Source organism: Rhipicephalus microplus, unplaced genomic scaffold, assembly GCF_043290135.1.
Source record: "Rhipicephalus microplus isolate Deutch F79 unplaced genomic scaffold, USDA_Rmic scaffold_88, whole genome shotgun sequence".
NCBI lineage: Eukaryota > Metazoa > Arthropoda > Arachnida > Ixodida > Ixodidae > Rhipicephalus > Rhipicephalus microplus.
This window is the reverse complement of record NW_027464660.1, coordinates 259,925-286,360: the sequence shown is the minus strand read 5'-3', so window position 1 is coordinate 286,360 and position 26,436 is coordinate 259,925. Positions and strand designations below refer to the sequence as shown.

Genomic DNA, 26,436 nt, shown 5'->3' with positions numbered 1-26,436 from the left:
GCTGATAGCTCTGAAGAAATGTTCTGACGGTGGTGAGAGTGGTGCACGACTGTCTCCGTGGCACAATTGGCTAGCGCGATTGGCTGTTAACCGAAAGGTTGGAGGTTCGAGCCCACCCGAAGGTGGTGCGGCGCTTTTTTCTTTTGGCTGATAGCTCTGAAGAAATGTTCTGACGGTGGTGAGAGTGGAGCATGCATGTCTCCTTGGCGCAATCGGCTAGCACGTTCGGCAGTTAACCGAAAGGTTGGAGGTTCGAGCTCTCCCGGGAGTGGTGTGTTGCTTTTTTTGCGCTGATAGCTTTGAAGATATGTTCTGATGGTGGTGGAAGTTGAGCACGACTATCTCCGTGGCGCAATTGGCTAGCGCGATCGGCTGTTAACCGAATAGTTGGAGGTTCAAGCCCACCCAGTGGTGGTGCGGTGCTTTTTTTCCTTTGGGCTGATAGCTTTGAAGATATGTTGTGATGGTGGTGAGAGTGGAGCACGACTGTCTCCGTGGGACAATTGGCTAGCGCTATGGGCTGTTAACTGAAAGGTTGGAGGTTCGAGCTCTTCCGGGAGTGGTGTGTTGCTTTTTTCTTTGCGCTGATAGCTTTGAAGATATGTTCTGAAGGTGGTGGGAGTGGAGCACGAATGTCTGCGTGGCGCAATTGGCTTGCGCGTTCGGCTGTTAACCGAAAGGTTGGAGGTTCGAGCCCTCCCTGGAGTGGTGTGTTGCTTTTTTTCTTTGCCCTTATAGCTTTGAAGATATGTTCTGATGGTGGTGAGAGTGGAGCACGACTGTCTCCGTGGCGCAATTGGCTGGCGCGATCGGCTGTTAACCGAAAGGTTGGAGGTTCGAGCCCACTCGGTGGTGGTGCGGCGCTTTTTTTTTCTTTGGGCTGATAGCCTTTAAGATATGTTCTGATGTTGGTGAGAGTGGAGCAGGACTGTCTCCGTGGCGGAATTGGCTAGCGAGATCGGCTGTTAACCGAAAGGTTCGAGGTTCAAGCCCTCCCGGGAGTGGTGTGTTGCTTTTTTCTTTGCGCTGATAGCTTTGAAGATATGTTCTGTTGGTGGTGAGAGTGGAGCACGACTCTCTCCGTTGCACAATTGGCTAGCGCGATCGGGTGTTAACCAAATGGTTGGAGGTTTGAGCCCACCCGGTGGTGGTGCGGCGCTTTTTTTTCTTTGGGCTGATAGCTCTGAAGAATTGTTTTGACGCTGGTGAGAGTGGAGCATGACTGTCTCCTTGGCGCAATTGGCTAGCGCGATCGGCTGTTAACCGAAAGGTTGGAGGTTCGAGCCCTACCGGGAGTGGTGCGTTGCTTTTTTCTTTGCGCTGATAGCTTTGAAGATATGTTCTGATGGTGGTGAGAGTGGAGCACGACTCTCTCCGTGGCGCAATTGGCTAGCGCGATGGGCTGTTAACTGAAAGGTTGGAGGTTCGAGCCCACCCAGTAATGGTATGTTGCTTTTTTTTCTTTGGGCTGATAGCTTTAAAGATATGTTCTGATGGTGGTGAGAGTGGAGCAGGACTGTCTCCATGGCGCAATTGGCTAGCGCGATCGGCTGTTAACCGAAAGTTTGGAGGTTCGAGCCCACCTGGTGGTGGTGCGGCGCTTTTTTTTCTTTGGGCTGTTAGCTCTGAAGAAATGTTCTGACGGTGGTGAGAGTGGAGCACGACTGTCTCCGTGGCACAATTGGCTAGCGCGATTGGCTGTTAACCAAAAGGTTGGAGGTTCGAGCCCACCCGATGGTGGTGCGGCGCTTTTTTTCTTTTGGCTCATAGCTCTGAAGAAATGTTCTGACGGTGGTGAGAGTGGAACACGACTGTCTCCTTGGCGCAATTGGCTAGCACGTTCGGCAGATAACCGAAAGGTTGGAGGTTCGAGCCCACTCGGTGGTGGTGCGGCGCTTTTTTTTCTTTGGGCTGATACCTTTGAAGATATGTTCTGATGGTGGTGAGAGTGGAGCAGGACTGTCTCCGTGGCGCAATTGGCTAGCGAGATCGGCTGTTAACCGAAAGGTTCGAGGTTCAAGCCCTCCCGGGAGTGGTGTGTTGCTTTTTTCTTTGCGCTGATAGCTCTGAAGAAATGTTCTGTTGGTGGTGAGAGTGGAGCACGACTTTCTCCGTTGCGCAATCGGCTAGCGCGATCGGGTGTTAACCAAAAGGTTGGAGGTTCGAGCCCACCCGGTGGTGGTGCGGCGCTTTTATTTCTTTGGGCTGATAGCTCTGGAGAATTGTTCTGACGGTGGTGAGAGTGGAGCACGACTGTCTCCTTGGCGCAATTGGCTAGCGCGATCGGCTGTTAACCTAAAGGTTGGAGGTTCGAGCCCTCCCGGGAGTGGTGTGTTGCTTTTTTCTTTGCGCTGATAGCTTTGAAGATATGTTCTGTTGGTGGTGAGAGTGGAGCACGACTGTCTCCGTGGCGTAATTGGCTAGCGCAATGGGCTATTAACCGAAAGGTTGGACGCTCGAACCCACCCGGTGGTGGTGCGGCACTTTTTTTCCTTTGGGCTTATAGCTCTGAAGAAATGTTCTGACGGTGGTGAGAGTGGAGCACGACTGTCTCCGTGGCGCAATTGGCTACCGCGATGGGCTGTTAACTGAAAGGTTGGAGGTTCGAGCCTACCCGATGGTGGTGCGGCTCTTTTTTTTCTTTGGGCTGATAGCTCTGAAGAAATGTTCTGACGATGGTGAGAGTGGAGCGGGACTGTCTCCGTGGCACAATTGGCTAGCGCGATCGGCTGTTAACCGAAAGGCTGGAGGTTCGAGCTCTCCCGGGAGTGGTGTGTTGCTTTTTTTGCGCTGATAGCTTTGAAGATATGTTCTGATGGTGGTGGAAGTGGAGCACGACTATCTCCGTGGCGCAATTGGCTAGCGCGATCGGCTGTTAACCGAATAGTTGGAGGTTCAAGCCCACCCGGTGGTTGTGCGGCGCTTCTATTTCTTTGGGCTGATAGCTCTGAAGAAATGTTCTGACGGGGAGGAGGGTGGACCACGACTGTCTCCGTGGCGCGATTGGCTGGCGCGATCGGCTGTTAACCGAAAGGTTGGAGGTTCGAGCCCACTCGGTGGTGGTGCGGCGCTTTTTTTTTCTTTGGGCTGATAGCCTTTAAGATATGTTCTGATGTTGGTGAGAGTGGAGCAGGACTGTCTCCGTGGCGGAATTGGCTAGCGAGATCGGCTGTTAACGGAAAGGTTCGAGGTTCAAGCCCTCCCGGGAGTGGTGTGTTGCTTTTTTCTTTGCGCTGATAGCTTTGAAGATATGTTCTGTTGGTGGTGAGAGTGGAGCACGACTCTCTCCGTTGCACAATTGGCTAGCGTGATCGGGTGTTAACCAAAAGGTGGGAGGTTTGAGCCCACCCGGTGGTGGTGCGGCGCTTTATTTCCTTTGGGCTGATAGCTCTGAACAATTGTTCTGACGGTGGTGAGAGTGGAGCATGACTGTCTCCTTGGCGCAATTGGCTAGCGCGATCGGCTGTTAACCGAAAGGTTGGAGGTTCGAGCCCTACCGGGAGTGGTGCGTTGCTTTTTTCTTTGCGCTGATAGCTTTGAAGATACGTTCTGATGGTGGTGAGAGTGGAGCACGACTCTCTCCGTGGCGCAATTGGCTAGCGCGATGGGCTGTTAACTGAAAGGTTGGAGGGTCGAGCCCACCCAGTAATGGTATGTTGCTTTTTTTTTCTTTGGGCTGATAGCTTTAAAGATATGTTCTGATGGTGGTGAGAGTGGAGCAGGACTGTCTCCCTGGCGCAATTGGCTAGCGCGATCGGCTGTTAACCGAAAGTTTGGAGGTTCGAGCCCACCTGGTGGTGGTGCGGCGCTTTTTTTTCTTTGGGCTGTTAGCTCTGAAGAAATGTTCTGACGGTGGTGAGAGTGGAGCACGACTGTCTCTGTGGCACAATTGGCTAGCGCTATTGGCTGTTAACCGAAAGGTTGGAGGTTCGAGCCCACCCGATGGTGGTGCGGCGCTTTTTTTCTTTTGGCTCATAGCTCTGAAGAAATGTTCTGACGGTGGTGAGAGTGGAGCACGACTGTCTCCTTGGCGCAATTGGCTAGCACGTTCGGCAGACAACCGAAAGGTTGGAGGTTCGAGCCCACTCGGTGGTGGTGCGGCGCTTTTTTTTCTTTGGGCTGATACCTTTGAAGATATGTTCTGATGGTGGTGAGAGTGGAGCAGGACTGTCTCCGTGGCGCAATTGGCTAGCGAGATCGGCTGTTAACCGAAAGGTTCGAGGTTCAAGCCCTCCCGGGAGTGGTGTGTTGCTTTTTTTTCTTTGGGCTGATAGCTCTGAAGAAATGTTCTGACGGTGGTGAGAGTGGAGCACGACTGTCTCCGTGGCACAATTGGCTAGCGCGATTGGCTGTTAACCGAAAGGTTGGAGGTTCGAGCCCACCCGAAGGTGGTGCGGCGCTTCTTTTTCTCTGGGCTGATAGCTCTGAAGAAATGTTCTGACGGTGTTGAGAGTGGAGCAGGACTGTCTCCGTGGCGCAATTGGCTAGCGCGATCCGCTGTTAACCAAAAGGCTGGAGGTTCGAGCTCTCCCGGGAGTGGTGTGTTGCTTTTTTTTCTTTGGGCTGATAGCTCTGAAGAAATGTTCTGACGGTGGTGAGAGTGGAGCACGACTGTCTCCGTGGCACAATTGGCTAGCGCGATTGGCTGTTAACCGAAAGGTTGGAGGTTCGAGCCCACCCGAAGGTGGTGCGGCGCTTCTTTTTCTCTGGGCTGATAGCTCTGAAGAAATGTTCTGACGGTGGTTAGAGTGGAGCAGGACTGTCTCCGTGGCGCAATTGGCTAGCGCGATCCGCTGTTAACCAAAAGGCTGGAGGTTCGAGCTCTCCCGGGAGTGGTGTGTTGCTTTTTTTGCGCTGATAGCTTTGAATATATGTTCTGATGGTGGTGGGAGTGGAGCACGACTGTCTCCGTGGCGCAATCGGCTAGCTCGATCGGCTGTTAACCGAAAGGTTGAAGGTTCGAGCCCACTCGGTGGTGGTGCGGCTCTTTTTTTTCTTTGGGCTGATAGCTCTGAAGAAATGTTGTGACGGGGGGGAGAGTGGAGCACGACTGTCTCCGTGGCGCAATTGGCTGGCGCGATCGGCTGTTAACCGAAAGGTTGGAGGTTCGAGCCCACTCGGTGGTGGTGCGGCGCTTTTTTTTCTTTGGGCTGATAGCTTTGAAGATATGTTGTGATGGTGGTGAGAGTGGAGCAGGACTGTCTCCGTGGCGCAATTGGCTAGCGAGATCGGCTGTTAACCGACAGGTTCGAGGTTCAAGCCCTCCCGGGAGTGGTGTGTTGCTTTTTTCTTTGCGCTGATAGCTTTGAAGATATGTTCTGATGGTGGTGGGAGTGGAGCACGACTGTCTCCATGGCACAATCGGCTAGCGCGATCAGCTGTTAACCGAAAGGTTGGAGGTTCGAGCCCACTCGGTGGTGGTGCAGCGCTTTTTTTTCTTTGGGCTGATAGCTCTGAAGAAATGTTCTGACGGTGGTGAGAGTGGTGCACGACTGTCTCCGTGGCACAATTGGCTAGCGCGATTGGCTGTTAACCGAAAGGTTGGAGGTTCGAGCCCACCCGAAGGTGGTGCGGCGCTTTTTTCTTTTGGCTGATAGCTCTGAAGAAATGTTCTGACGGTGGTGAGAGTAGAGCATGCATGTCTCCTTGGCGCAATCGGCTAGCACGTTCGGCAGTTAACCGAAAGGTTGGAGGTTCGAGCTCTCCCGGGAGTGGTGTGTTGCTTTTTTTTGCGCTGATAGCTTTGAAGATATGTTCTGATGGTGGTGGAAGTTGAGCACGACTATCTCCGTGGCGCAATTGGCTAGCGCGATCGGCTGTTAACCGAATAGTTGGAGGTTCAAGCCCACCCGGTGGTGGTGCGGTGCTTTTTTTCCTTTGGGCTGATAGCTTTGAAGATATGTTGTGATGGTGGTGAGAGTGGAGCACGACTGTCTCCGTGGGACAATTGGCTAGCGCTATGGGCTGTTAACTGAAAGGTTGGAGGTTCGAGCTCTTCCGGGAGTGGTGTGTTGCTTTTTTCTTTGCGCTGATAGCTTTGAAGATATGTTCTGATGGTGGTGGGAGTGGAGCACGACTGTCTGCGTGGCGCAATTGGCTAGCGCGTTCGGCTGTTAACCGAAAGGTTGGAGGTTCGAGCCCTCCCGGGAGTGGTGTGTTGCTTTTTTTCTTTGCCCTTATAGCTTTGAAGATATGTTCTGATGGTGGTGAGAGTGGAGCACGACTGTCTCCGTGGCGCAATTGGCTGGCGCGATCGGCTGTTAACCGAAAGGTTGGAGGTTCGAGCCCACTCGGTGGTGGTGCGGCGCTTTTTTTTTTCTTTGGGCTGATAGCCTTTAAGATATGTTCTGATGTTGGTGAGAGTGGAGCAGGACTGTCTCCGTGGCGGAATTGGCTAGCGAGATCGGCTGTTAACCGAAAGGTTCGAGGTTCAAGCCCTCCCGGGAGTGGTGTGTTGCTTTTTTCTTTGCGCTGATAGCTTTGAAGATATGTTCTGTTGGTGGTGAGAGTGGAGCACGACTCTCTCCGTTGCACAATTGGCTAGCGCGATCGGGTGTTAAACCAAATGGTTGGAGGTTTGAGCCCACCCGGTGGTGGTGCGGCGCTTTTTTTTCTTTGGGCTGATAGCTCTGAAGAATTGTTTTGACGGTGGTGAGAGTGGAGCATGACTGTCTCCTTGGCGCAATTGGCTAGCGCGATCGGCTGTTAACCGAAAGGTTGGAGGTTCGAGCCCTACCGGGAACGGTGCGTTGCTTTTTTCTTTGCGCTGATAGCTTTGAAGATATGTTCTGATGGTGGTGAGAGTGGAGCACGACTCTCTCCGTGGCGCAATTGGCTAGCGCGATGGGCTGTTAACTGAAAGGTTGGAGGTTCGAGCCCACCCAGTAATGGTATGTTGCTTTTATTTCTTTGGGCTGATAGCTTTAAAGATATGTTCTGATGGTGGTGAGAGTGGAGCAGGACTGTCTCCATGGCGCAATTGGCTAGCGCGATCGGCTGTTAACCGAAAGTTTGGAGGTTCGAGCCCACCTGGTGGTGGTGCGGCGCTTTTTTTTCTTTGGGCTGTTAGCTCTGAAGAAATGTTCTGACGGTGGTGAGAGTGGAGCACGACTGTCTCCGTGGCACAGTTGGCTAGCGCGATTGGCTGTTAACCAAAAGGTTGGAGGTTCGAGCCCACCCGATGGTGGTGCGGCGCTTTTTTTCTTTTGGCTCATAGCTCTGAAGAAATGTTTTGACGGTGGTGAGAGTGGAACACGACTGTCTCCTTGGCGCAATTGGCTAGCACGTTCGGCAGATAACCGAAAGGTTGGAGGTTCGAGCCCACTCGGTGGTGGTGCGGCGCTTTTTTTTCTTTGGGCTGATACCTTTGAAGATATGTTCTGATGGTGGTGAGAGTGGAGCAGGACTGTCTCCGTGGCGCAATTGGCTAGCGAGATCGGCTGTTAACCGAAAGGTTCGAGGTTCAAGCCCTCCCGGGAGTGGTGTGTTGCTTTTTTCTTTGCGCTGATAGCTCTGAAGAAATGTTCTGTTGGTGGTGAGAGTGGAGCACGACTTTCTCCGTTGCGCAATCGGCTAGCGCGATCGGGTGTTAACCAAAAGGTTGGAGGTTCGAGCCCACCCGGTGGTGGTGCGGCGCTTTTTTTTCTTTGGGCTGATAGCTCTGGAGAATTGTTCTGACGGTGGTGAGAGTGGAGCACGACTGTCTCCTTGGCGCAATTGGCTAGCGCGATCGGCTGTTAACCTAAAGGTTGGAGGTTCGAGCCCTCCCGGGAGTGGTGTGTTGCTTTTTTCTTTGCGCTGATAGCTTTGAAGATATGTTCTGTTGGTGGTGAGAGTGGAGCACGACTGTCTCCGTGGCGTAATTGGCTAGCGCAATGGGCTATTAACCGAAAGGTTGGACGCTCGAACCCACCCGGTGGTGGTGCGGCACTTTTTTTCCTTTGGGCTTATAGCTCTGAAGAAATGTTCTGACGGTGGTGAGAGTGGCGCACGACTGTCTCCGTGGCGCAATTGGCTACCGCGATGGGCTGTTAACTGAAAGGTTGGAGGTTCGAGCCTACCCGATGGTGGTGCGGCTCTTTTTTTTCTTTGGGCTGATAGCCCTGAAGAAATGTTCTGACGATGGTGAGAGTGGAGCGGGACTGTCTCCGTGGCACAATTGGCTAGCGCGATCGGCTGTTAACCGAAAGGCTGGAGGTTCGAGCTCTCCCGGGAGTGGTGTGTTGCTTTTTTTGCGCTGATAGCTTTGAAGATATGTTCTGATGGTGGTGGAAGTGGAGCACGACTATCTCCGTGGCGCAATTGGCTAGCGCGATCGGCTGTTAACCGAATAGTTGGAGGTTCAAGCCCACCCGGTGGTTGTGCGGCGCTTCTTTTTTCTTTGGGCTGATAGCTCTGAAGAAATGTTCTGACGGGGAGGAGGGTGGACCACGACTGTCTCCGTGGCGCAATTGGCTGGCGCGATCGGCTGTTAACCGAAAGGTTGGAGGTTCGAGCCCACTCGGTGGTGGTGCGGCGCTTTTTTTTTCTTTGGGCTGATAGCCTTTAAGATATGTTCTGATGTTGGTGAGAGTGGAGCAGGACTGTCTCCGTGGCGGAATTGGCTAGCGAGATCGGCTGTTAACGGAAAGGTTCGAGGTTCAAGCCCTCCCGGGAGTGGTGTGTTGCTTTTTTCTTTGCGCTGATAGCTTTGAAGATATGTTCTGTTGGTGGTGAGAGTGGAGCACGACTCTCTCCGTTGCACAATTGGCTAGCGTGATTGGGTGTTAACCAAAAGGTGGGAGGTTTGAGCCCACCCGGTGGTGGTGCGGCGCTTTATTTCCTTTGGGCTGATAGCTCTGAAGAATTGTTCTGACGGTGGTGAGAGTGGAGCATGACTGTCTCCTTGGCGCAATTGGCTAGCGCGATCGGCTGTTAACCGAAAGGTTGGAGGTTCGAGCCCTACCGGGAGTGGTGCGTTGCTTTTTTCTTTGCGCTGATAGCTTTGAAGATACGTTCTGATGGTGGTGAGAGTGGAGCACGACTCTCTCCGAGGCGCAATTAGCTAGCGCGATGGGCTGTTAACTGAAAGGTTGGAGGGTCGAGCCCACCCAGTAATGGTATGTTGCTTTTTTTTTCTTTGGGCTGATAGCTTTAAAGATATGTTCTGATGGTGGTGAGAGTGGAGCAGGACTGTCTCCCTGGCGCAATTGGCTAGCGCGATCGGCTGTTAACCGAAAGTTTGGAGGTTCGAGCCCACCTGGTGGTGGTGCGGCGCTTTTTTTTCTTTGGGCTGTTAGCTCTGAAGAAATGTTCTGACGGTGGTGAGAGTGGAGCACGACTGTCTCTGTGGCACAATTGGCTAGCGCAATTGGCTGTTAACCGAAAGGTTGCAGGTTCGAGCCCACCCGATGGTGGTGCGGCGCTTTTTTTCTTTTGGCTCATAGCTCTGAAGAAATGTTCTGACGGTGGTGAGAGTGGAGCACGACTGTCTCCTTGGCGCAATTGGCTAGCACGTTCGGCAGACAACCGAAAGGTTGGAGGTTCGAGCCCACTCGGTGGTGGTGCGGCGCTTTTTTTTCTTTGGGCTGATACCTTTGAAGATATGTTCTAATGGTGGTGAGAGTGGAGCAGGACTGTCTCCGTGGCGCAATTGGCTAGCGAGATCGGCTGTTAACCGAAAGGTTCGAGGTTCAAGCCCTCCCGGGAGTGGTGTGTTGCTTTTTTTTCTTTGGGCTGATAGCTCTGAAGAAATGTTCTGACGGTGGTGAGAGTGGAGCACGACTGTCTCCGTGGCACAATTGGCTAGCGCGATTGGCTGTTAACCGAAAGGTTGGAGGTTCGAGCCCACCCGAAGGTGGTGCGGCGCTTCTTTTTCTCTGGGCTGATAGCTCTGAAGAAATGTTCTGACGGTGTTGAGAGTGGAGCAGGACTGTCTCCGTGGCGCAATTGGCTAGCGCGATCCGCTGTTAACCAAAAGGCTGGAGGTTCGAGCTCTCCCGGGAGTGGTGTGTTGCTTTTTTTTGCGCTGATAGCTTTGAATATATGTTCTGATGGTGGTGGGAGTGGAGCACGACTGTCTCCGTGGCGCAATCGGCTAGCTCGATCGGCTGTTAACCGAAAGGTTGAAGGTTCGAGCCCACTCGGTGGTGGTGCGGCGCTTTTTTTTCTTTGGGCTGATAGCTCTGAAGAAATGTTGTGACGGGGGGGAGAGTGGAGCACGACTGTCTCCGTGGCGCAATTGGCTGGCGCGATCGGCTGTTAACCGAAAGGTTGGAGGTTCGAGCCCACTCGGTGGTGGTGCGGCGCTTTTTTTTCTTTGGGCTGATAGCTTTGAAGATATGTTGTGATGGTGGTGAGAGTGGAGCAGGACTGTCTCCGTGGCGCAATTGGCTAGCGAGATCGGCTGTTAACCGACAGGTTCGAGGTTCAAGCCCTCCCGGGAGTGGTGTGTTGCTTTTTTCTTTGCGCTGATAGCTTTGAAGATATGTTCTGATGGTGGTGGGAGTGGAGCACGACTGTCTCCATGGCACAATCGGCTAGCGCGATCGGCTGTTAACCGAAAGGTTGGAGATTCGAGCCCACTCGGTGGTGGTGCAGCGCTTTATTTTCTTTGGGCTGATAGCTCTGAAGAAATGATCTGACGGTGGTGAGAGTGGAGCACGACTGTCTCCGTGGCACAATTGGCTAGCGCGATTGGCTGTTAACCGAAAGGTTGGAGGTTCGAGCCCACCCGAAGGTGGTGCGGCGCTTTTTTCTTTTGGCTGATAGCTCTGAAGAAATGTTCTGACGGTGGTGAGAGTGGAGCATGCATGTCTGCTTGGCGCAATCGGCTAGCACGTTCGGCAGTTAACCGAAAGGTTGGAGGTTCGAGCTCTCCCGGGAGTGGTGTGTTGCTTTTTTTTGCGCTGATAGCTTTGAAGATATGTTCTGATGGTGGTGGAAGTTGAGCACGACTATCTCCGTGGCGCAATTGGCTAGCGCGATCGGCTGTTAACCGAATAGTTGGAGGTTCAAGCCCACCCGGTGGTGGTGCGGTGCTTTTTTTCCTTTGGGCTGATAGCTTTGAAGATATGTTGTGATGGTGGTGAGAGTGGAGCACGACTGTCTCCGTGGCGCAATTGGCTAGCGCTATGGGCTGTTAACTGAAAGGTTGGAGGTTCGAGCTCTTCCGGGAGTGGTGTGTTGCTTTTTTCTTTGCGCTGATAGCTTTGAAGATATGTTCTGATGGTGGTGGGAGTGGAGCACGACTGTCTGCGTGGCGCAATTGGCTAGCGCGTTCGGCTGTTAACCGAAAGGTTGGAGGTTCGAGCCCTCCCGGGAGTGGTGTGTTGCTTTTTTCTTTGCGCTGATAGCTTTGAAGATATGTTCTGTTGGTGGTGAGAGTGGAGCACGACTCTCTCCGTTGCACAATTGGCTAGCGTGATCGGGTGTTAACCAAAAGGTGGGAGGTTTGAGCCCACCCGGTGGTGGTGCGGCGCTTTATTTCCTTTGGGCTGATAGCTCTGAAGAATTGTTCTGACGGTGGTGAGAGTGGAGCATGACTGTCTCCTTGGCGCAATTGGCTAGCGCGATCGGCTGTTAACCGAAAGGTTGGAGGTTCGAGCCCTACCGGGAGTGGTGCGTTGCTTTTTTCTTTGCGCTGATAGCTTTGAAGATACGTTCTGATGGTGGTGAGAGTGGAGCACGACTCTCTCCGAGGCGCAATTAGCTAGCGCGATGGGCTGTTAACTGAAAGGTTGGAGGGTCGAGCCCACCCAGTAATGGTATGTTGCTTTTTTTTTCTTTGGGCTGATAGCTTTAAAGATATGTTCTGATGGTGGTGAGAGTGGAGCAGGACTGTCTCCCTGGCGCAATTGGCTAGCGCGATCGGCTGTTAACCGAAAGTTTGGAGGTTCGAGCCCACCTGGTGGTGGTGCGGCGCTTTTTTTTCTTTGGGCTGTTAGCTCTGAAGAAATGTTCTGACGGTGGTGAGAGTGGAGCACGACTGTCTCTGTGGCACAATTGGCTAGCGCGATTGGCTGTTAACCGAAAGGTTGGAGGTTCGAGCCCACCCGATGGTGGTGCGGCGCTTTTTTTCTTTTGGCTCATAGCTCTGAAGAAATGTTCTGACGGTGGTGAGAGTGGAGCACGACTGTCTCCTTGGCGCAATTGGCTAGCACGTTCGGCAGACAACCGAAAGGTTGGAGGTTCGAGCCCACTCGGTGGTGGTGCGGCGCTTTTTTTTCTTTGGGCTGATACCTTTGAAGATATGTTCTGATGGTGGTGAGAGTGGAGCACGACTCTCTCCGTGGCGCAATGGGCTAGCGCGATGGGCTGTTAACTGAAAGGTTGGAGGTTCGAGCCCACCCAGTAATGGTATGTTGCTTTTTTTTCTTTGGGCTGATAGCTTTAAAGATATGTTCTGATGGTGGTGAGAGTGGAGCAGGACTGTCTCCATGGCGCAATTGGCTAGCGCGATCGGCTGTTAACCGAAAGTTTGGAGGTTCGAGCCCACCTGGTGGTGGTGCGGCGCTTTTTTTTCTTTGGGCTGTTAGCTCTGAAGAAATGTTCTGACGGTGGTGAGAGTGGAGCACGACTGTCTCCGTGGCACAATTGGCTAGCGCGATTGGCTGTTAACCGAAAGGTTGGAGGTTCGAGCCCACCCGATGGTGGTGCGGCGCTTTTTTTCTTTTGGCTCATAGCTCTGAAGAAATGTTCTGACGGTGGTGAGAGTGGAGCACGACTGCCTCCTTGGCGCAATTGGCTAGCACGTTCGGCAGATAACCGAAAGGTTGGAGGTTCGAGCCCACTCGGTGGTGGTGCGGCGCTTTTTTTTCTTTGGGCTGATACCTTTGAAGATATGTTCTGATGGTGGTGAGAGTGGAGCAGGACTGTCTCCGTGGCGCAATTGGCTGGCGAGATCGGCTGTTAACCGAAAGGTTCGAGGATCAAGCCCTCCCGGGAGTGGTGTGTTGCTTTTTTCTTTGCGCTGATAGCTCTGAAGGAATGTTCTGTTGGTGGTGAGAGTGGAGCACGACTTTCTCCGTTGCGCAATCGGCTAGCGCGATCGGGTGATAACCAAAAGGTTGGAGGTTCGAGCCCACCCGGTCGTGGTGTGGCGCTTTTTTTTCTTTGGGCTGATAGCTCTGGAGAATTGTTCTGACGGTGGTGAGAGTGGAGCACGACTGTCTCCTTGGCGCAATTGGCTAGCGCGATCGGCTGTTAACCTAAAGGTTGGAGGTTCGAGCCCTCCCGGGAGTGGTGTGTTGCTTTTTTCTTTGCGCTGATAGCTTTGAAGATATGTTCTGATGGTGGTGAGAGTGGAGCACGACTGTCTCCGTGGCGTAATTGGCTAGCGCAATGGGCTATTAACCGAAAGGTTGGACGCTCGAACCCACCCGGTGGTGGTGCGGCACTTTTTTTCCTTTGGGCTTATAGCTCTGAAGAAATGTTCTGACAGTGTGAGAGTGGAGCACGACTGTCTCCGTGGCGCAATTGGCTAGCGCGATGGGCTATTAACCGAAAGGTTGGAGGTTCAAGCCCACCCGGTGGTGGTGCGGCGCTTTTTTTTCTTTGCCCTGATAGCATTGAAGATATGTTCTGTTGGTGGTGAGAAAAGAGCACGACTCTCTCCGTGGCGCAATTGGCTAGCGCGATCGGCTGTTAACCGAAAGGCTGGAGGTTCGAGCTCTCCCGGGAGTGGTGTGTTGCTTTTTTTTTGCGCTGATAGCTTTGAATATATGTTCTGATGGTGGTGGGAGTGGAGCACGACTGTCTCCGTGGCGCAATCGGCTAGCGTGATCGGCTGTTAACCGAAAGGTTGGAGGTTCGAGCCCACTCGGTGGTGGTGCGGCGCTTTTTTTCCTTTGGGCTGATAGCTCTGAAGAAATGTTCTGACGGGGGGGAGAGTGGAGCACGACTGTCTCCGTGGCGCAATTGGCTGGCGCGATCGGCTGTTAACCGAAAGGTTGGAGGTTCGAGCCCACTCGGTGGTGGTGCGGCGCTTTTTTTTCTTTGGGCTGAGTGCTTTGAAGATATGTTGTGATGGTGGTGAGAGTGGAGCAGGACTGTCTCCGTGGCGCAATTGGCTAGCGAGATCGGCTGTTAACCGACAGGTTCGAGGTTCAAGCCCTCCCGGGAGTGGTGTGTTGCTTTTTTCTTTGCGCTGATAGCTTTGAAGATATGTTCTGATGGTGGTGGGAGTGGAGCACGACTGTCTCCGTGGCGCAATCGGCTAGCGCGTTCGGCTGTTAACCGAAAGGTTGGAGGTTCGAGCCCTCCCGGGAGTGGTGTGTTGCTTTTTTTCTTTGCCCTTATAGCTTTGAAGATATGTTCTGATGGTGGTGAGAGTGGAGCACGACTGTCTCCGTGGCGTAATTGGCTAGCGCGATGGGCTGTTAACTGAAAGGTTGGAGGTTCGAGCCCACCCGATGGTGGTGCGGCGCTTTTTTTTCTTTGGGCTGATAGCTCTGAAGAAATGTTCTGACGATGGTGAGAGTGGAGCAGGACTGTCTCCGTGGCGCAATTTTGCTAGCGCCATCGGCTGTTAACCGAAAGGTTGGAGGTTCGAGCTCTCCCGGGAGTGGTGTGTTGCTTTTTTTGCGCTGATAGCTTTGAAGATATGTTCTGATGGTGGTGGAAGTGGAGCACGACTATCTCCGTGGCGCAATTGGCTAGCGCGATCGGCTGTTAACCGAAAGTTTGGAGGTTCGAGCCCACCTGGTGGTGGTGCGGCGCTTTTTTTTCTTTGGGCTGTTAGCTCTGAAGAAATGTTCTGACGGTGGTGAGAGTGGAGCACGACTGTCTCCGTGGCACAATTGGCTAGCGCGATTGGCTGTTAACCGAAAGGTTGGAGGTTCGAGCCCACCCGATGGTGGTGCGGCGCTTTTTTTCTTTTGGCTCATAGCTCTGAAGAAATGTTCTGACGGTGGTGAGAGTGGAGCACGACTGCCTCCTTGGCGCAATTGGCTAGCACGTTCGGCAGATAACCGAAAGGTTGGAGGTTCGAGCCCACTCGGTGGTGGTGCGGCGCTTTTTTTTCTTTGGGCTGATACCTTTGAAGATATGTTCTGATGGTGGTGAGAGTGGAGCAGGACTGTCTCCGTGGCGCAATTGGCTGGCGAGATCGGCTGTTAACCGAAAGGTTCGAGGATCAAGCCCTCCCGGGAGTGGTGTGTTGCTTTTTTCTTTGCGCTGATAGCTCTGAAGGAATGTTCTGTTGGTGGTGAGAGTGGAGCACGACTTTCTCCGTTGCGCAATCGGCTAGCGCGATCGGGTGATAACCAAAAGGTTGGAGGTTCGAGCCCACCCGGTCGTGGTGTGGCGCTTTTTTTTCTTTGGGCTGATAGCTCTGGAGAATTGTTCTGACGGTGGTGAGAGTGGAGCACGACTGTCTCCTTGGCGCAATTGGCTAGCGCGATGGGCTGTTAACCTAAAGGTTGGAGGTTCGAGCCCTCCCGGGAGTGGTGTGTTGCTTTTTTCTTTGCGCTGATAGCTTTGAAGATATGTTCTGATGGTGGTGAGAGTGGAGCACGACTGTCTCCGTGGCGTAATTGGCTAGCGCAATGGGCTATTAACCGAAAGGTTGGACGCTCGAACCCACCCGGTGGTGGTGCGGCACTTTTTTTCCTTTGGGCTTATAGCTCTGAAGAAATGTTCTGACAGTGTGAGAGTGGAGCACGACTGTCTCCGTGGCGCAATTGGCTAGCGCGATGGGCTATTAACCGAAAGGTTGGAGGTTCAAGCCCACCCGGTGGTGGTGCGGCGCTTTTTTTTCTTTGCCCTGATAGCATTGAAGATATGTTCTGTTGGTGGTGAGAAAAGAGCACGACTCTCTCCGTGGCGCAATTGGCTAGCGCGATCGGCTGTTAACCGAAAGGCTGGAGGTTCGAGCTCTCCCGGGAGTGGTGTGTTGCTTTTTTTTTGCGCTGATAGCTTTGAATATATGTTCTGATGGTGGTGGGAGTGGAGCACGACTGTCTCCGTGGCGCAATCGGCTAGCGTGATCGGCTGTTAACCGAAAGGTTGGAGGTTCGAGCCCACTCGGTGGTGGTGCGGCGCTTTTTTTCCTTTGGGCTGATAGCTCTGAAGAAATGTTCTGACGGGGGGGAGAGTGGAGCACGACTGTCTCCGTGGCGCAATTGGCTGGCGCGATCGGCTGTTAACCGAAAGGTTGGAGGTTCGAGCCCACTCGGTGGTGGTGCGGCGCTTTTTTTTCTTTGGGCTGAGTGCTTTGAAGATATGTTGTGATGGTGGTGAGAGTGGAGCAGGACTGTCTCCGTGGCGCAATTGGCTAGCGAGATCGGCTGTTAACCGACAGGTTCGAGGTTCAAGCCCTCCCGGGAGTGGTGTGTTGCTTTTTTCTTTGCGCTGATAGCTTTGAAGATATGTTCTGATGGTGGTGGGAGTGGAGCACGACTGTCTCCGTGGCGCAATCGGCTAGCGCGTTCGGCTGTTAACCGAAAGGTTGGAGGTTCGAGCCCTCCCGGGAGTGGTGTGTTGCTTTTTTTCTTTGCCCTTATAGCTTTGAAGATATGTTCTGATGGTGGTGAGAGTGGAGCACGACTGTCTCCGTGGCGTAATTGGCTAGCGCGATGGGCTGTTAACTGAAAGGTTGGAGGTTCGAGCCCACCCGATGGTGGTGCGGCGCTTTTTTTTCTTTGGGCTGATAGCTCTGAAGAAATGTTCTGACGATGGTGAGAGTGGAGCAGGACTGTCTCCGTGGCGCAATTTTGCTAGCGCGATCGGCTGTTAACCGAAAGGTTGGAGGTTCGAGCTCTCCCGGGAGTGGTGTGTTGCTTTTTTTGCGCTGATAGCTTTGAAGATATGTTCTGATGGTGGTGGAAGTGGAGCACGACTATCTCCGTGGCGCAATTGGCTAGCGCGATCGGCTGTTAACCGAATAGTTGGAGGTTCAAGCCCACCCGGTGGTGGTGCGGCGCTTCTTTTTCTTTGGGCTGATAGCTCTGAAGAAATGTTCTGACGGGGAGGAGGGTGGACCACGACTGTCTCCGTGGCGCAATTGGCTGGCGCGATCGGCTGTTAACCGAAAGGTTGGAGGTTCGAGCCCACCCGATGGTGGTGCGGCGCTTTTTTTTCTTTGGGCTGATAGCTCTGAAGAAATGTTCTGACGATGGTGAGAGTGGAGCAGGACTGTCTCCGTGGCGCAATTGGCTAGCGAGATCGGCTGTTAACCGAAAGGTTCGAGGTTCAAGCCCTCCCGGGAGATGTGTGTTGCTTTTTTCTTTGCGCTGGTAGCTTTGAAGATATGTTCTGTTGGTGGTGACAGTGGAGCACGACTCTCTCCATTGCGCAATTGGCTAGCGCGATCGGGTGCTAACCAAAAGGTTGGAGGTTTGAGCCCACCCGGTGGTGGTGCGGTGCTTTTTTTCCTTTGGGCTGATAGCTCTGAAGAAATGTTCTGACGGTGCTGAGAGTGGAGCATGACTGTCTCCGTGGCGCGATTGGCTAGCGCGATCGGCTGTTAACTGAAAGGTTGGAGGTTCGAGCCCTCCCGGGAGTGGTGTGTTGCTTTTTTTTCTTTGGGCTGATAGCTTTGAAGATATGTTCTGATGGTGGTGAGAGTGGAGCAAGACTGTCTCCGTGGCGCAATCGGCTAGCGCGATCGGCTGGTAACCGAAAGGTTGGAGGTTCGAGCCCACGCGGTGGTGGTGTGGTGCTTTTTTTTCTTTGGGCTGATAGCTTTGAAGATATGTTGTGATGGTGGTGACAGTGGAGCCCGACTGTCTCCGTGGCGCAATTGGCTAGCGCGATGGGCTGTTAACTGAAAGGTTGGAGGTTCGAGCCCTCCCAGGAGTGGTGTGTTGCTTTTTTTTCTTTGGGCTGATAGCTTTGAAGATATGTTCTGATGGTGGTGAGAGTGGAACAGGACTGTCTCCATGGCGCAATTGGCTAGCGCGATCGGCTGTTAACCGAAAGGTTGGAGGTTCGAGCCCACCCGGTGGTGGTGCGGCGCTTTTTTTTGGGGGGCTCATAGCTCTGAAGAAATGTTCTGACGGTGGTGAGAGTGGAGCACGACTGTCTCCGTGGCGCAATTGGCTAGCGCGATTGGCTATTAACCGAAACGTTGGAGGTTCGAGCCCACCCGATGGTGGTGCGGCGCTTTTTTTTCTTTGGGCTGATAGCTCTGAAGAAATGTTCTGACGGTGGTGAGAGTGGAGCCGGACTGTCTCCGATGCGGAAGTGGCTAGCGCGATCGGCTGTTAACCGAAATGTTGGAGGTTCGAGCCCTCCCGGGAGTGGTGTGTTGCTTTTTTCTTTGCGCTGATAGCTTTGGAGATATGTTCTGTTGGTGGTGAGAAAGGAGCACGACTCTCTCTGTGGCGCAATTGGCTAGCGCGATCGGCTGTTAACCAAAAGGTTGGAGGTTTGAGCCCACCCGGTGGTGGTGCGGCGCTTTTTTTCTTTGGGCTGATAGCTCTGAAGATATGTTCTGGTGGTGGTGAGAGTGGAGCGGGACTCTCTCCGTTACGCGATTCTCTAGCGCGATCGGCTGTTAACCGAAAGGTTGCAGGTTCGAGCCCACCCGGTGGTGGTGCGGCGCTTTTTTTTCTTTCGTCTGATAGCTTTGAATATATGTTCTGATGGTGGTGAGAGTGGAGCAGGACTGTCTCCGTGGCGCAATTTGCTAGCGCGATCGGCTGTTAACAGAAAAGTTGGAGGTTCGAGCCCTCTCGGGAGTGGTGTGTTGCTTTTTTCTTTGCGCTTATAGCTTTTGTTCTGATGGTGGTGAGAGTGGAGCATGACTGTCTCCGCGGCGCAATTGGCTAGCGCGATCGGCTGTTAACCGAAAGCTTCGAGGTTCAAGCCCTCCCGGGAGTGGTGTGTTCTTTTTTCTTTGCGCTGATAGCTTTGAAGATATGTTCTGTTGGTGGTGAGAAAGGAGCACGACTCTCTCCGTGGCGCAATTGGCTAGCGCGATCGGCTGTTAACGAAAAGGTTGGAGGTTCAAGCCCACCCGGTGGTGGTGCGGCGCTTTTTTCCTTTGGGCTGATAGCTCTGAAGAAATGTTCTGACGGTAGTGAGAGTGGAGCAGGACTGTCTCCGTGGCGCAATTGGCTAGCGCGATGGGCTGTTAACCGAAAGGTTGGAGGTTCGAGCCTACCCGAAGGTGGTGCGGCGCTTCTTTTTCTTTGGGCTGATAGCTCTGGAGAAATGTTCTCACGGTGGTGAGAGTGGAGCATGACTGTCTCCTTGGCGCAATTGGCTAGCGCGATCGGCTGTTAACCGAAAGGTTGGAGGTTCGAGCCCTCCCGGGAGTGGTGTGTTGCTTTTTTCTTTGCGCTGATAGCTTTGAAGATATGTTCTGATGGTGGTGAGAGTGGAGCACGACTGTCTCCGTGGCGTAATTGGCTAGCGCGATGGGCTATTAACCGAAAGGTTGGACGCTCGAACCCACCCGGTGGTGGTGCGGCACTTTTTTTCCTTTGGGCTTATAGCTCTGAAGAAATGTTCTGACGGTGGTGAGAGTGGAGCACGACTGTCTCCGTGGCGCAATTGGCTGGCGCGATGGGCTATTAACCGAAAGGTTGGAGGTTCGAGCCCACCCGGTGGTGGTGCGGCGCTTTTTTTTCTTTGCCCTGATAGCTTTGAAGATATGTTCTGTTGGTGGTGAGAAAGGAGCACGACTCTCTCCGTGGCGCAATTGGCAAGCACGATCGGCTGTTAACCAAAAGGTTGGAGGTTCGAGCCCACCCGGTGGTGGTGCGGCGCTTTTTTCCTTTGGGCTGATAGCTCTGAAGAAATGTTCTGACGGTGGTGAGAGTGGAGCAGGACGGTCTCCGTGGCGCAATTGGCTAGCGCGATCATCTGTTAACCGAAAGGTTGGAGGTTCGAGCTCTCCCGGGAGTGGTGTGTTGCTTTTTTCTTTGCGCTGATAGCTTTGAAGATATGTTCTGATGGTGGTGAGAGTGGAGCACGACTGTCTCCGTGGCGTAATTGGCTAGCGCGATGGGCTATTAACCGAAAGGTTGGAGGTTCGAGCCCACTCGGTGGTGGTGCAGCGCTTTTTTTTCTTTGGGCTGATAGCTCTGAAGAAATGTTCTGACGGTGGTGAGAGTGGAGCACGACTGTCTCCGTGGCACAATTGGCTAGCGCGATTGGCTGTTAACCGAAAGGTTGGAGGTTCGAGCCCACCCGAAGGTGGTGCGGTGCTTTTTTCTTTTGGCTGATAGCTCTGAAGAAATGTTCTGACGGTGGTGAGAGTGGAGCATGACTGTCTCCTTGGCGCAATCGGCTAGCACGTTCGGCAGTTAACCGAAAGGTTGGAGGTTCGAGCTCTCCCGGGAGTGGTGTGTTGCTTTTTTTTGCGCTGATAGCTTTGAAGATATGTTCTGATGGTGGTGGAAGTGGAGCATGACTGTCTCCTTGGCGCAATCGGCTAGCACGTTCGGCAGTTAACCGAAAGGTTGGAGGTTCGAGCTCTCCCGGGAGTGGTGTGTTGCTTTTTTTCTTTGCCCTTATAGCTTTGAAGATATGTTCTGATGGTGGTGAGAGTGGAGCACGACTGTCTCCGTGGCGTAATTGGCTAGCGCTATGGGCTGTTAACTGAAAGGTTGGAGGTTCGAGCTCTCCCGGGAGTGGTGTGTTGCTTTTTTCTTTGCGCTGATAGCTTTGAAGATATGTTCTGATGGTGGTGGGAGTGGAGCACGACTGTCTCCGTGGCGCAATTGGCTAGCGCGATTGGCTGTTAACCGAAAGGTTGGAGGTTCGAGCTCTCCCGGGAATGGTGTGTTGCTTTTTTTTGCGCTGATAGCTTTGAAGATATGTTCTGATGGTGGTGGAAGTGGAGCACGACTATCTCCGTGGCGCAATTGGCTAGCGCGATCGGCTGTTAACCGAATAGTTGGAGGTTCAAGCCCACCCGGTGGTTGTGCGGCGCTTCTTTTTCTTTGGGCTGATAGCTCTGAAGAAATGTTCTGACGGGGAGGAGGGTGGACCACGACTGTCCTAGTGGCGCAATTGGCTGGCGCGATCGGCTGTTAACCGAAAGGTTGGAGGTTCGAGCCCACTCGGTGGTGGTGCGGCGCTTTTTTTTTCTTTGGGCTGATAGCCTTTAAGATATGTTCTGATGTTGGTGAGAGTGGAGCAGGACTGTCTCCGTGGCGGAATTGGCTAGCGAGATCGGCTGTTAACCGAAAGGTTCGAGGTTCAAGCCCTCCCGGGAGTGGTGTGTTGCTTTTTTCTTTGCGCTGATAGCTTTGAAGATATGTTCTGTTGGTGGTGAGAGTGGAGCACGACTCTCTCCGTTGCACAATTGGCTAGCGCGATCGGGTGTTAACCAAAAGGTTGGAGGTTTGAGCCCACCCGGTGGTGGTGCGGCGCTTTTTTTTCCTTTGGGCTGATAGCTCTGAAGAATTGTTCTGACGGTGGTGAGAGTGGAGCATGACTGTCTCCTTGGCGCAATTGGCTAGCGCGATCGGCTGTTAACCGAAAGGTTGGAGGTTCGAGCCCTACCGGGAGTGGTGTGTTGCTTTTTTCTTTGCGCTGATAGCTTTGAAGATATGTTCTGATGGTGGTGAGAGTGGAGCACGACTCTCTCCGTGGCGCAATTGGCTAGCGCAATGGGCTGTTAACTGAAAGGTTGGAGGTTCGAGTCCACCCAGTAATGGTATGTTGCTTTTTTTTTCTTTGGGCTGATAGCTTTAAAGATATGTTCTGATGGTGGTGAGAGTGGAGCAGGACTGTCTCCATGGCGCAATTGGCTAGCGCGATCGGCTGTTAACCGAAAGTTTGGAGGTTCCAGCCCACCTGGTGGTGGTGCGGCGCTTTTTTTTCTTTGGGCTGTTAGCTCTGAAGAAATGTTCTGACGGTGGTGAGAGTGGAGCACCACTGTCTCCGTGGCACAATTGGCTAGCGCGATTGGCTGTTAACCGAAAGGTTGGAGGTTCGAGCCCACCCGATGGTGGTGCGGCGCTTTTTTTCTTTTGGCTCATAGCTCTGAAGAAATGTTCTGACGGTGGTGAGAGTGGAGCACGACTGTCTCCTTGGCGCAATGGGCTAGCACGTTCGGCAGATAACCGAAAGGTTGGAGGTTCGAGCCCACTCGGTGGTGGTGCGGTGCTTTTTTTCTTTGGGCTGATAGCTCTGGAGAATTGTTCTGACGGTGGTGAGAGTGGAGCACGACTGTCTCCTTGGCGCAATTGGCTAGCGCGATCGGCTGTTAACCTAAAGGTTGGAGGTTCGAGCCCTCCCGGGAGTGGTGTGTTGCTTTTTTCTTTGCGCTGATAGCTTTGAAGATATGTTCTGATGGTGGTGAGAGTGGAGCACGACTGTCTCCGTGGCGTAATTGGCTAGCGCAATGGGCTATTAACCGAAAGGTTGGACGCTCGAACCCACCCGGTGGTGGTGCGGCACTTTTTTTCCTTTGGGCTTATAGCTCTGAAGAAATGTTCTGACGGTGGTGAGAGTGGAGCACGACTGTCTCCGTGGCGCAATTGGCTAGCGCGATGGGCTATTAACCGAAAGGTTGGAGGTTCGAGCCCACCCGGTGGTGGTGCGGCGCTTTTTTTTCTTTGCCCTGATAGCATTGAAGATATGTTCTGTTGGTGGTGAGAAAAGAGCACGACTCTCTCCGTGGCGCAATTGGCTAGCGCGATCGGCTGTTAACCGAAAGGCTGGAGGTTCGAGCTCTCCCGGGAGTGGTGTGTTGCTTTTTTTTGCGCTGATAGCTTTGAATATATGTTCTGATGGTGGTGGGAGTGGAGCACGACTGTCTCCGTGGCGCAATCGGCTAGCGTGATCGGCTGTTAACCGAAAGGTTGGAGGTTCGAGCCCACTCGGTGGTGGTGCGGCGCTTTTTTTCCTTTGGGCTGATAGCTCTGAAGAAATGTTCTGACGGGGGGGAGAGTGGAGCACGACTGTCTCCGTGGCGCAATTGGCTGGCGCGATCGGCTGTTAACCGAAAGGTTGGAGGTTCGAGCCCACTCGGTGGTGGTGCGGCGCTTTTTTTTCTTTGGGCTGAGTGCTTTGAAGATATGTTGTGATGGTGGTGAGAGTGGAGCAGGACTGTCTCCGTGGCGCAATTGGCTAGCGAGATCGGCTGTTAACCGACAGGTTCGAGGTTCAAGCCCTCCCGGGAGTGGTGTGTTGCTTTTTTCTTTGCGCTGATAGCTTTGAAGATATGTTCTGATGGTGGTGGGAGTTTCAGTTTCAGTTTTTTCAGTTTCAGTTTTATTGAGCATTTTCTTCACAGAGTTGCGAAAAAGAAAACGCAAGGATAGGAGCAAAAAGCTGCTATATTAGCAGCTTGACGAGGCTCCTACCCCTTTTCACTTGGCATTACAGAATCAGCAGAGCACAAAACATGAAAAAACAATTTGACGTCGATTTTCAAAACTTCAATAAATAAAAAGAAAATGCATCAAAATTACATCAGTTTCAGGTTTACATAAAATAAGCAAACCACATAGAGAGAAAAACAACAAAAAACAAAAGAAAACAGCGTGCGGCCAATCATGAAACAATGCACACGTTGCTAAACGGCTACCAAAGTATTACAACATGATTATACAACGTTTACAACACTGGGTATGCGAAAAGCACGAGTTTTAGTGCACAAGGGAAACACTGACGAGTGAAATGTTGTATGTTTTACTCGTAAAAAAAGCAATGAAAAAAATGTCAAAGAAAGCAAACATTATACGATGCCATGTTACACAAGCACTATTATAGGGTATAGGGGAGTGGAGCACGACTGTCTCCGGGGCGCAATCGGCTAGCGCGTTCGGCTGTTAACCGAAAGGTTGGAGGTTCGAACCCTCCCGGGAGTGGTGTGTTGCTTTTTTTCTTTGCCCTTATAGCTTTGAAGATATGTTCTGATGGTGGTGAGAGTGGAGCACGACTGTCTCCGTGGCGTAATTGGCTAGCGCGATGGGCTGTTAACTGAAAGGTTGGAGGTTCGAGCCCACCCGATGGTGGTGCGGCTCTTTTTTTTCTTTGGGCTGATAGCTCTGAAGAAATCTTCTGACGATGATGAGAGTGGAGCAGGACTGTCTCCGTGGCGCAATTGGCTAGCGCGATTGGCTGTTAACCGAATGGTTGGAGGTTCGAGCTCTCCCGGGAGTGGTGTGTTGCTTTTTTTTGCGCTGATAGCTTTGAAGATATGTTCTGATGGTGGTGGAAGTGGAGCACGACTATCTCCGTGGCGCAATTGGCTAGCGCGATCGGCTGTTAACCGAATAGTTGGAGGTTCAAGCCCACCCGGTGGTTGTGCGGCGCTTCTTTTTCTTTGGGCTGATAGCTCTGAAGAAATGTTCTGACGGGGAGGAGGGTGGACCACGACTGTCTCCGTGGCGCAATTGGCTGGCGCGATCGGCTGTTAACCGAAAGGTTGGAGGTTCGAGCCCACTCGGTGGTGGTGCGGCGCTTTTTTTTTCTTTGGGCTGATAGCCTTTGGGATATGTTCTGATGTTGGTGAGAGTGGAGCAGGACTGTCTCCGTGGCGGAATTTGCTAGCGAGATCGGCTGTTAACCGAAAGGTTCGAGGTTCAAGCCCTCCCGGGAGTGGTGTGTTGCTTTTTTCTTTGCGCTGATAGCTTTGAAGATATGTTCTGTTGGTGGTGAGAGTGGAGCACGACTCTCTCCGTTGCACAATTGGCTAGCGCGATCGGGTGTTAACCAAAAGGTTGGAGGTTTGAGCCCACCCGGTGGTGGTGCGGCGCTTTTTTTCCTTTGGGCTGATAGCTCTGAAGAATTGTTCTGACGGTGGTGAGAGTGGAGCATGACTGTCTCCTTGGCGCAATTGGCTAGCGCGATCGGCTGTTAACCGAAAGGTTGGAGGTTCGAGCCCTACCGGGAGTGGTGTGTTGCTTTTTTCTTTGCGCTGATAGCTTTGAAGATATGTTCTGATGGTGGTGAGACTGGAGCACGACTCTCTCCGTGGCGCAATTGGCTAGCGCGATGGGCTGTTAACTGAAAGGTTGGAGGTTCGAGTCCACCCAGTAATGGTATGTTGCTTTTTTTTTCTTTGGGCTGATAGCTCTGAAGAAATGTTCTGTTGGTGGTGAGAGTGGAGCACGACTTTCTCCGTTGCGCAATCGGCTAGCGCGATCGGGTGTTAACCAAAAGGTTGGAGGTTCGAGCCCACCCGGTGGTGGTGCGGCGCTTTTTTTTCTTTGGGCTGATAGCTCTGGAGAATTGTTCTGACGGTGGTGAGAGTGGAGCACGACTGTCTCCTTGGCGCAATTGGCTAGCGCGATCGGCTGTTAACCTAAAGGTTGGAGGTTCGAGCCCTCCCGGGAGTGGTGTGTTGCTTTTTTCTTTGCGCTGATAGCTTTGAAGATATGTTCTGATGGTGGTGAGAGTGGAGCACGACTGTCTCCGTGGCGTAATTGGCTAGCGCAATGGGCTATTAACCGAAAGGTTGGACGCTTGAACCCACCCGGTGGTGGTGCGGCACTTTTTTTCCTTTGGGCTTATAGCTCTGAAGAAATGTTCTGACGGTGGTGAGAGTGGAGCACGACTGTCTCCGTGGCGCAATTGGCTAGCGCGATGGGCTATTAACCGAAAGGTTGGAGGTTCGAGCCAACCCGGTGGTGGTGCGGCGCTTTTTTTCTTTGCCCTGATAGCATTGAAGATATGTTCTGTTGGTGGTGAGAAAAGAGCACGACTCTCTCCGTGGCGCAATTGGCTAGCGCGATCGGCTGTTAACCAAAAGGCTGGAGGTTCGAGCTCTCCCGGGAGTGGTGTGTTGCTTTTTTTTGCGCTGATAGCTTTGAATATATGTTCTGATGGTGGTGGGAGAGGAGCACGACTGTCTCCGTGGCGCAATCGGCTAGCGTGATCGGCTGTTAACCGAAAGGTTGGAGGTTCGAGCCCACTCGGTGGTGGTGCGGCGCTTTTTTTCCTTTGGGCTGATAGCTCTGAAGAAATGTTCTGACGGGGGGGAGAGTGGAGCACGACTGTCTCCGTGGCGCAATTGGCTGGCGCGATCGGCTGTTAACCGAAAGGTTGGAGGTTCGAGCCCACTCGGTGGTGGTGCGGCGCTTTTTTTTCTTTGGGCTGAGTGCTTTGAAGATATGTTGTAATGGTGGTGAGAGTGGAGCAGGACTGTCTCCGTGGCACAATTGGCTAGCGAGATCGGCTGTTAACCGACAGGTTCGAGGTTCAAGCCCTCCCGGGAGTGGTGTGTTGCTTTTTTCTTTGCGCTGATAGCTTTGAAGATATGTTCTGATGGTGGTGGGAGTGGAGCACGACTGTCTCCGTGGCGCAATCGGCTAGCGCGTTCGGCTGTTAACCGAAAGGTTGGAGGTTCGAACCCTCCCGGGAGTGGTGTGTTGCTTTTTTTCTTTGCCCTTATAGCTTTGAAGATATGTTCTGATGGTGGTGAGAGTGGAGCACGACTGTCTCCGTGGCGTAATTGGCTAGCGCGATGGGCTGTTAACTGAAAGGTTGGAGGTTCGAGCCCACCCGATGGTGGTGCGGCGCTTTTTTTTCTTTGGGCTGATAGCTCTGAAG

The 26,436-nt window shown here is 52.8% G+C and overlaps 5 non-coding genes across 5 annotated transcripts; all 5 read left to right on the top strand.

Moving 5' to 3' along the window:
- Window positions 1–6,082: 6,082 nt before the first annotated feature.
- On the top strand, window positions 6,083–6,152 carry TRNAN-GUU (transfer RNA asparagine (anticodon GUU)). The gene has a single exon. It is a non-coding gene; the product is annotated as a tRNA-Asn (tRNA).
- Window positions 6,153–11,234: 5,082 nt separating this feature from the next.
- TRNAN-GUU (transfer RNA asparagine (anticodon GUU)) lies at window positions 11,235–11,304 on the top strand. Its single transcript has one exon. It is a non-coding gene; the product is annotated as a tRNA-Asn (tRNA).
- A 2,868-nt stretch (window positions 11,305–14,172) lies between these two features.
- TRNAN-GUU (transfer RNA asparagine (anticodon GUU)) lies at window positions 14,173–14,249 on the top strand. Its single transcript has one exon. It is a non-coding gene; the product is annotated as a tRNA-Asn (tRNA).
- A 2,127-nt stretch (window positions 14,250–16,376) lies between these two features.
- On the top strand, window positions 16,377–16,453 carry TRNAN-GUU (transfer RNA asparagine (anticodon GUU)). The gene has a single exon. It is a non-coding gene; the product is annotated as a tRNA-Asn (tRNA).
- Window positions 16,454–26,173: 9,720 nt separating this feature from the next.
- TRNAN-GUU (transfer RNA asparagine (anticodon GUU)) lies at window positions 26,174–26,250 on the top strand. Its single transcript has one exon. It is a non-coding gene; the product is annotated as a tRNA-Asn (tRNA).
- The last annotated feature ends 186 nt before the right edge of the window (window positions 26,251–26,436 follow it).